This window comes from Macadamia integrifolia, chromosome 14, assembly GCF_013358625.1.
Source record: "Macadamia integrifolia cultivar HAES 741 chromosome 14, SCU_Mint_v3, whole genome shotgun sequence".
Classification (NCBI taxonomy): domain Eukaryota; kingdom Viridiplantae; phylum Streptophyta; class Magnoliopsida; order Proteales; family Proteaceae; genus Macadamia; species Macadamia integrifolia.
Window position 1 is genome coordinate 11,018,518 of NC_056570.1, and position 9,675 is coordinate 11,028,192.

The following is a 9,675-nucleotide window of genomic DNA, read 5'->3' on the forward strand; positions in this document are numbered from 1 at the left end:
GGTTGCGTTTGTGACGATTGTGCATTCGGAGCATGCTAAGGATGAGAGCATCATCTTTCACTTTGATTCTTTTTGTATTAATCTGATGTAGACCTAGGGGCGTAACTATAATTTTAATTCCGTTGTGAAAACACTCTTTTTGATAGATATGGTAAATATCAATAGAAATCCCCAATTGAGTATATTTTGATTATTATCATCTATGTGATCGTAGAGTCATTTCATGGCTTTTTGAACTTAAAGTACTGCATCATGGATCCTGGATGGATTGTGGATACGTGTGTGTGTCCATGTTACCAGCCTTCAGGTGAATGGAGGTGGGGTATTACATCGGGGAACATACTATCAAATTTAGGGTAAATATATAACCTCGTCCATAGTTGGTGGTGAATTTAAATAAACATTATATGTTCATTAAACAAACATAAGATTTAACTAAAATAAAATAAACAATATCATCCAAATCAATCAGTAACACACCCAACTATCAAATCCAAATTCAATTGATAACATATTCTAATCTATATTATTAAAATCTAAAAGTCTATCAAGCATCATAATCAGATTCTTGTTGCTCCTAGTCACCTGTGCAATCCATGCACTGACAAGTACATCATTTGATAATAAAGAGTGTGCTTAATAGCTCGTGGGACAAAGCATAGATAATATATGCATTACTAGACACAACTTACATATTTAAACATTTCATGAACTATGATAAAAAACTAAGGCATCGTTTGATAACTCTTTGTGAGAATGCTTATTATGGTGTTACTAGACACAACTTACATATTTAAACATTTCATGAACTATGATAAAAAACTAAGGCATCGTTTGATAACTCTTCGTGAGAATGCTTATTATGGTGTTCTTCTATAATGAATGCTTATAATGGTGTTCTTCTATTATGCGTGAATGCAAATAGAATAAAAATGTGTTTGGTATATTTGGTTCATTTTTGTATTCTCACGGAATTAACGAGTGAAAAGGAGTAGATATATAATAGATTGCAAAAACACCTAAAAGGCATTTTGGTTGTTCTTTTCATAACTTGAACAAACAAGTGCTACAATAGTCCTTATCTTATTCCTGATAAACCCCACCCCCAAAAGAAAAAAAAAATGACCCTCTAACTACAACCGTATCCAATTTTGGTCATCTGTCTCTCCTGCAAACCCTGTTCCCAACTGCTCTGATGTGGAAATAGATCACATGTGAACGTCGACTCTACGAGCAGGTGGGTGTTTGAGAACGCTTCTGGTGTCAGACGCTTGCAAGGAACCCTAACTCGTATGAATGGCTACCTCCTCCATTGCAGGTGACTCTCTCTCTCTCTCTCTCTCTCTCTCTCTCTCTAGCGATGGATGTCTGATTTTTTCTACAACTCTCTTCCGAAATGTAAATCATTTTACTGCAACTCTCCTCCAAGAGGGAAATCACGTCATTGTTGCTCGATAGTGTTATTGGAGCTCGATTTGGAACCCATAATTGTTGGGTAAAACCTCTCTCTGTTTCTCTCTATTTTTTTTCCTTTATTATAAGTCTACTTCACCTTTCCCTAAATTGTTATTCTCTGTTGGTGTTTTCTTTTCTCACTTGTGGTTTTCTTTTCCCTGAATGTGAACTTGTGCAAGCTTAATGCTTTCTTCTAGTTTGTAAAATTAAAAAAATATTTTCAAGGGGCAACAAAGAGATTTGGAACCTAAAAAATGAGATATCTGGGCTGTGTATTATGCTTTTGAGTTCCATTTATTAAAGAGCTTCAATGCAATCCATATTCTAAACTCTGATATGCCTTCCTTAACCCCAAAACATGACATATGCTATTCTAGATTTTGAATAAAGCAATTGTACTGGATCTATGCTGATACAAGAATTTGGTTTGACAAATGGAGAAAAAGAAGAGAATTGGATCAAAAGAATTTGTTGTAGATAAGCACAAATTCACATTCATGTCCCAAAAATGGGGAACTCTTAGAAAACTTTGGCTCTCACAAATATAATGTTGAGACAAGAACTATTTTTAAATCTGGTAGAGAACCGCTCCTAAATATAAAACTTCCATTGGCGTGGCTCCGATTTGCATATTTGGAGCCCACGCTACACGACGCTGCTAAATTTCGAAGGTCATTGCTATGGTATCTGTCATCGCCGCCACTACCACCACTGCCACCACTGCCATTGCCATTGTTGTTGCTATCTAGCCCAAATAGCAGATATCCAACTCTTTTAAAAACAACCAGAGAGGAAACCAAGGAAATGTTTTGAAAGGAAAGCTTCATATAAGACTATAATTAGGGTGATTATTTCATGCTACTAGAATAACATGTGAAATCTTATTATATTATATATATTTTTTTTCAACTACTATTTCTCCATCTTTCCCTTCTATGTGTATTTTATAGGTATAAATATTGTTATATGAGCATTTTGTTATGGGCAAAATAGTCTTCCAGTCCAGGAAAGAAAGATGTGGTTGTCCATCCTGAAATGCTTTGATTACTACTTCACTCAAATTCCTGACATGGTGACTAACAATTTTTTTTACAGAAAAGCAGCAGTGGATGGAGACACAATAAGTAAGTAGTTCTCTTATCCCTTTTATAAAAAAAAAGGGATGCTCCAATATTGTTTCAAGTTTTATACTGTTTGAACTCAAACTCATGAATCTAGTAGTGGAGAAAAGGAAAGATCCTATTCTTGTCCTATGCAAATATACTGAGTTCACGAGTATTTATCACTACCTTAAAGTCTAAATCCAACAAAACTCTAAGTCACATAACTTGTAGGCTATTCTATCAGCTAGGATCTCCCACTAGAATTAATTAATTTTGAGTTGTAAATTAAAATTTATTGTCAAAATATAGAAAAATAGGTCTGATTGCCTTAGATTGTTCTTTAAAGGGGTTAATTGTGAATACTCTACTGGTACAAGTTTTAAACCTCTTTGGAGGTTGCATTATTTGGTATTAAAGTTACGAGAAGAGGATCACTCATAATAGGCCCCAATTGTGAAGGTAGTCACTCAACCCAATCAGAAGATATCCTGTGCATTCAATAACAATTCACTAAGGCTATGTTTGGTTGTAAGGGGAATTGAAGGGAAGAGAAATGAAATTTTTATACTTAAAAAAGAAATATATGTAGTCATTACTCATGTGACTTTAACATTAACTTCAAATCATTCCATATTTGGGTATAAAATTTCACTTTACTTTACATCCAAATCCCTTTGTTATAATATGTAAAATATATCATTACTAAATATGGTTAAAAAAATTAAGAAGTTTATACATTCATTTGGGATAATGATTATAAACATTTCTTTTTAAAGTATGAAAATTTCACTTCCCTTCCCTTCAAATTCGCATTGCAACCAAACGGAGCCTAAGAAATATGTGGCTATCCAGTATAGAATGCTTCAATTACTACTTCACCCAAAATCTTGGTATAATGATTAACAATTTTTTTACCCAAAAGCAGAAGACAGTGGAAGCGCAACAAGTAAGCAATTCTATTACCCATTTAAAAAAAAAAAATGCTTCAATATTGTTTCAAGTTTAATACTATTTGAAAACAAACTCATTAAATCTGATAGCAAAGAAAACGAACAATCCCATTCTTATCCTATGCAAATACCGTCACTTTCACGAATATTTTTCACTACCATAAAGTCTAAATTTGAGAAAAATATATTTCACGTAAGTTGTAGGCTATCATGTTACCTTGAATCTCCCATTGAAATCAATTAATTTTGATTTGAAAATAAAATCTTATTGTGAAAATACCAGTAATAGGTCTGAATGTCTAGATTTATTCTTTAAAAGAGCTACTTGTGAATACTCTACTGGTTTGAGTTTTAACACCTCTTTGGAGGGTGGCATTATTTCGTATTAAAACTAGGAGGAGAGGATCACCCATCATGGCCCCTAATTGTGGAGGTAGATGTACAACCCTGTTGGAAGACATCTTGTATATTGAACAATAGCTCACTAACTTGAATGAGGAAATACAACTTCAGTAACAAATCTTTGACATAATTCGTAAGATAAATACAGTGCAAGTAGTATCACTTAATCCAGACCCAGTTAGAATTTTATGTTTTATTACATCAAGTTTGCATGAAAGAAATTTTTTTGCCCAAATCACTATTGATTGATGGTTTGATCAATCCTTTATCTTCAAGTAAAGCGGCGGTCATTGCAATGGTGTCTGCCGTCATTGTTGTCGCCATTATTGCCACTGCCACCGCCACCGCCACCGCCACCGCCATCATCGTTTTCATTATCATTGCCATTGCCATCAAGCCCGTTTAACCAAACTAATAGTGATATGACTCTTTTAAAACACCGAAAGAGGAAACAGTGAATCTTTTTGAAAGGAAGGCACATGTATGACTATAGTGAGCGTGATTAATTTGGGTTACTAGAACAACATTTGATGTTACACCCGTGCACAAAACCCCGGGCAAATTTTAATTTTTTAACATAGGTGATGCACCCAAGGTGTTAACCATTGGTATCTTGTGGATTGCCTAGCTAAATGCATGGAAAGGCTACAAACCATCGAAGAAGTCACGAGAAGTCGTCTACCATTGGTGGGGAATTTACCCGAACCCTCGTAATGAGAAGCACCAAGAAAGGGCCCACACACTTGTAAACACCTGAGGAACCCTTCGCACAATCAATAGACCTTGTTCCACCCAAAGTGGACTTAAATAGCCTATCAGCCGGTGAACATCCTTCGGTTGGAGTACTGGCTAAAATTGGGTTATTTGGCTATGGGGCCTGGCCCTCGCACCCATGCACCCCAAACCACCTCTATTGGTTGGTACAACCTGCTGAGGGATGGATTAATGTATTGGAATACCCCGAGGTGGGCCCATTAGTGCCAAGTGATGGATTAACCTAATAATGAGTGAAAACTCATCATTTTCCCAAATAGTCCTTAGGCAACTTAAGTGGCTATAAATAGAATTTCTTGCCCATTCATTTTTCTACCTACCAAATTAGAGCAAGAGAAGGAGACGGAGAAGAAGAAGAACGATGAGGAGAGCAAGCGAGCATGAAGGGGATCACCTACCAAGCTAATGTGAGTTTTTCTTTCTCTTTACTTGCAATGTAGCTACCTCTCTCTCTCTCTCTCTCTCTCTCTCTCACCCCATTCTTAACCTAGGCTAGGTTGAGGAAACCTTAATCGAAATCCCTCTGCCCACCTACCTATTCTACTAATTAAGTGGGGAGATTTTGATGCAGGGAACCTAACCTAGCTACTCAAACCCTCACATTGAGTGCAAAAAACCTCCCATATGAAAAACCCCAAATTTGGCAACCCAAAACCCTAGGATTTGGGAATTTTCCCAAATCGTCTATGACCTAACATCCTAACCTAACCTTAGGTTGGGGAAATGATGTTGTACACCTAGACTAAGTTGGAATGGTCACAATTGAGTCTATGGATAATCCCCTATGTAATCCCCATCTAAAATCCTAAATTGGGCAACTAAACCCTCCCTACCCTAGAATAGGGAACCTTGCCCAAATCCTCTATAACCAACCATTCTAACCCGACATTGGGTTGGGGAAAATGAAATTAAACATGTGAATGATAGATTGGAGTGATCACATAAGCCATTGGTGGTCATCACATGGATCCTCAACCAAAATCTCCTAATTTAGCTTAACCTAGACTTGAACATTGGGGAATTTGGGTACATTGTGTAATCCTGTCTTAATTAACCCACTAAACACACTAAACCTAAGCTAATTGGAGTGGGTGAGCATCCGCCACTTATAAATCAGCCCTATATTCGCAAAACCCCCACTTGAGAACAATTCAAACAAAGGGAAAATAGGATAAAGCTAGAACATGTGCCCCCATATCTAGAAAATAAGCACATCTAGAATATCAAATAAATTGAAATTATATCCTATTGAAACCTAACTCATATATATAAGTCTCATAAGAAAATAACATCAGAAAAACATACTTAACTTTGGTATCAATCACTCTTTAGACTATAACGAATTCTGTCTAATAAATTTGAAAAGTTCATTAACCCACTTTTCTGAACTCAAATCACTAACAATTTTTTCAAAAATTTAGAAGACTCATAAAAGTTTTTACTGTAAAAAAATCAGATAAAATCTTGAAGTCTATATTTCTCTATCACTACCTCCATTCTCGGGTATATAAAACTTCCTTGACAGTGACCTATCCTAGTATCAAATTAACTCCAAATTTAATGAAACTTTTAGGAGGTCATATAAACACATGTATGTACTCTTAATAATTATTTCAGAGCATAAAACAATCCCTAACTGTGTTCAATAATATGAACAATCTTGGACTACTTTTCTATCCAACCCAAAAAATACTCTTAGAATGTCAAAATCTTATTTTCTCTCTCATCAAACCCATAATCCAATATTCAATACATTTAAATCATGGTCTATCTCCAAGTAGAACATGAAAAGTAATTAAATCATAGGGTAAAAACTCTTACCTTGAAAATCGTTCGAAACCTTGATTTCTTTTCTCCTTTTATTTCTTCTTTTTCTTCTTCTTCTTCTTCTTCTTCTTCTTCTTCTTCTTCTTCTTCTTCTTCTTCCTTCTCCTCTTTCTTCTCCATGATACTTCCCTTTTTTTTTTTTCTCTTTTGATTTTCCTTAAATAGAATGTGAGAGCCGAGAGAGCCACATTTTGGCTTCTTTCTCCCCTCTCTAATTCATCCCCAAGTCTATCTCTCTCTCTCTCTCTCTCTCTCTCTCTTTTCATACTTTATTCTTGTACTTTATGCTCAAGGCTATACAAATTTCAAAAAGAAGGTCCATGATTTTACTAGGAAAGCTTTCATTTGTTAATTATTAATTAGCAACAATTAGTTAGTTAAGGTTGTTAGCTACTTGTCCATGTGGATGATAAGTTAATATGCATATATATATATATATATATATCTTATTCTTAATAAAATAAATCTATATTAGGGTTGACATTAAAATTAGAAAATCAAAATGAAAAGACCCTAAAGTTATTCTACAGTGTAGTTACTTCTAATGGATGGTTTTTAGCACTTACCAAGTACTGATGCATCCTTAATGGTCTGTTGTCCCAGTCTGTCTCATTAAAGTGACGTCTGTGGAGATCCCAGTCTCTCTCATCAAAGCTAAGATGTGATGGGCTTCTTCCATTTTCTTCTTCCTCGTGAAGGTGTTGAGGATTGGGTAGAAAGTGCAGGCATTGATGCCGTGATTGCCATGAATCATCACCTCAATGACACACCGAGATCTTTGGATTCCATTCAATTTGCAGAGACAGGCAATTAGGGCATCGAAGGCACCCTTAAGGGCGAAGCATTTTTCGAGATTGGAAATTGTGCTGATTAGGGTGTCGAGGATGGAGAGGTCATTGTAGTAGTTGGTTATGAAATTGAAGGTGTTGCCAGTGTTGAAGCATCCATCTTTGCTATGCTTGTTGAGGAGGTAGTGGAGGGTCTTGAAATCTTAGACACGACCGACGTTAGTAACAGGGTCGTCGTAGTAGGCAGAGCTGGGCTGGTCTGGGTAGGGGTCTAGGGCTTTTTGGGTGGGGGTGTGCATAGAAAATGGGAGGTGATATAGAGGAGGGAAGGGGAAGCCAAGATCTTCATTTTCCTATGGGTTTTATAGAGTAGAATTCTCAACATCTGGTCTGGAACTAGATTGGAATCGATGGAAAGAAGAGTTTGGAAAATTGAAATACTCGTCCAAGTTCCTTATGTTCCCCACTCCATGTCATTGTCGGAGCTTGCGCTATGTTAGGTTGCAATCCTCTAGTGAACTTCGTCTTTAGAGGAGGAGATTCATCGGAAGAGAATGTTTGGTCGCTTGAATCAGAGGAGAATGCTTCAATCCAACTAAAACTTCAATTTTTGTTTCAATTTGATGGGTAAACTTGCCATTTAGAAAATAACAACCTTACCATGTCATCACTTGACAATTTTGATCTAACAGAATGGATTTAAGTGTCATTTTTTTTTTTTCATAAAACAGGGTACGTACTAGATATTTTGGGCAAATGAGGGTGGTATGTCATATAAGGTTTAAACATAGGGGTGGTGCAAGATAATTTTACAAAAGAATATAACCTATCTAATCTGTGCATGGTGAACACTTATCATATCAAAATCTATTATCTATTTTGTTTAATTGATCAAACCCGACATAGGTCGACAAGTCTTCTTCTTCTTCGTCTTCTTCTTCTTCATCTCTCTGTCTCTCTCTCTCTCTCTCTTATTGGGGGTGGGGGAATTTTCTATCACTCCCCTACACTTGGCCTAAATTTACTAAAACTCCCCTACTTTTTTACTTTTTACCTTTTTTTTCCTGATACTCCTCTGCTATCGGACTTTTACATCTCTTTCTCCCCAGCTCTTTTTAAAACCCAGATTATGTAACATCCTAATTTCACCTCTTTACATTAACTGTGAACAGGCAAGAGTAACAGGTTGAAGAGGCCAACACTAGCATGGCTGAAAATGGTAGAATGCCAAGAAGGGAAGAATGGCCCAACATGTACTTGTGCCTTCGGCCAATAGTGTTGGAAGAATCAGCAAGAAAAGTGGGGCAACAGATAGACATTAACCTTTAATAGAGGTTGGAGATGATAAGGAATTAAGCAGACTCAAGGGAGAATAAGTGTAGCTCAACCGGCTAGAGAATCCTGAACAGGACAGGCTGTTATGAGGACCTATTTTTATGAGTCTATTATTATGATAAAATAAGTTAAATAATGATAACTTACAGTAATAATTATATAATTTAAAGTTAAGTATGAAACTAATTATATATATATATATATATTAACATTATGACATAATGTATATGTATAAATATATATATATATATATCATATATTATATTCATAGTGGGTGGAATGTTCCACTAAGGAAGATGTGCTATAAATAGGCCACCACTGACCTTAGTAATTCATTTCTCACTCGGACAGCAAGAGAAAGAAGGGAGAGGGAAGAAGAGGGAAATCAACCTTCTAAGGCTGCAATTGGAGGATTCAGCAAACAGGTAAGGAATCTCACTTGCATGAACCTGAAAAGTGAGAAAAAAAATCAGAAATTGGAAATGGGATTGGGCCGATTTGGTTGAAATAGGAGGATGAAGTGAAAAACTGAAAATTTCAGCAAGCATGGGAATTTCGGAGTGTATAATTTACTGTTCTTTGATGAATTAATTGAAAGGAACTTATGAATCTGAATTGGGTTACATGCTTCATGGCCGAATGGGATTGAAATGTAAGGATTTTCACATAAATTCCTTAAAACAGAAAATTACATGTAAATAAGGTGGAAACCCATTTTAAATTTACTGTTGTAAGGTCTAAAAATTTCATGCAAGGTGAAATTGATGATTGATTACATGCATGCATGCCTAATTTGAGGTTTGATCATCAAATTAGAGGCTAGAATTTGAAATCCCACTTTAATTCCTGATCTGGTTTTATATGTGGTCTAATTTGAGGAAAATCTGGAAATTTCTGCTGGATTTCATGTATAAATAAGAAATAAAAAAGAAAACTTGTGAATGGACTTGTAGAGAGTATGAATCAAGGTATTATATTGCTGATATGTGAATAAAAGTCCATAAACAGAGGAGTATGGACAAAAAAAAAAAAAAAAAAAAG

General features: G+C 35.7%; 2 long non-coding RNA genes across 2 annotated transcripts in view; both read left to right on the plus strand.

Annotated features, from left to right (window-relative positions):
- The first annotated feature begins 1,096 nt into the window (after positions 1–1,096).
- The window catches only part of LOC122061482, a 12,723-nt gene continuing 4,144 nt past the window's right edge, over positions 1,097–9,675 (plus strand). Inside the window, exons 1-2 of the long non-coding RNA XR_006134656.1 lie at positions 1,097–1,495; positions 2,551–2,579. This is a non-coding gene — a long non-coding RNA (uncharacterized LOC122061482). The remainder of the gene's footprint in view (positions 1,496–2,550; positions 2,580–9,675) is intronic.
- On the plus strand, positions 5,008–8,770 carry LOC122061483. Its single transcript, XR_006134657.1, has 2 exons — positions 5,008–5,091; positions 8,472–8,770. It is a non-coding gene; the product is annotated as an uncharacterized LOC122061483 (long non-coding RNA).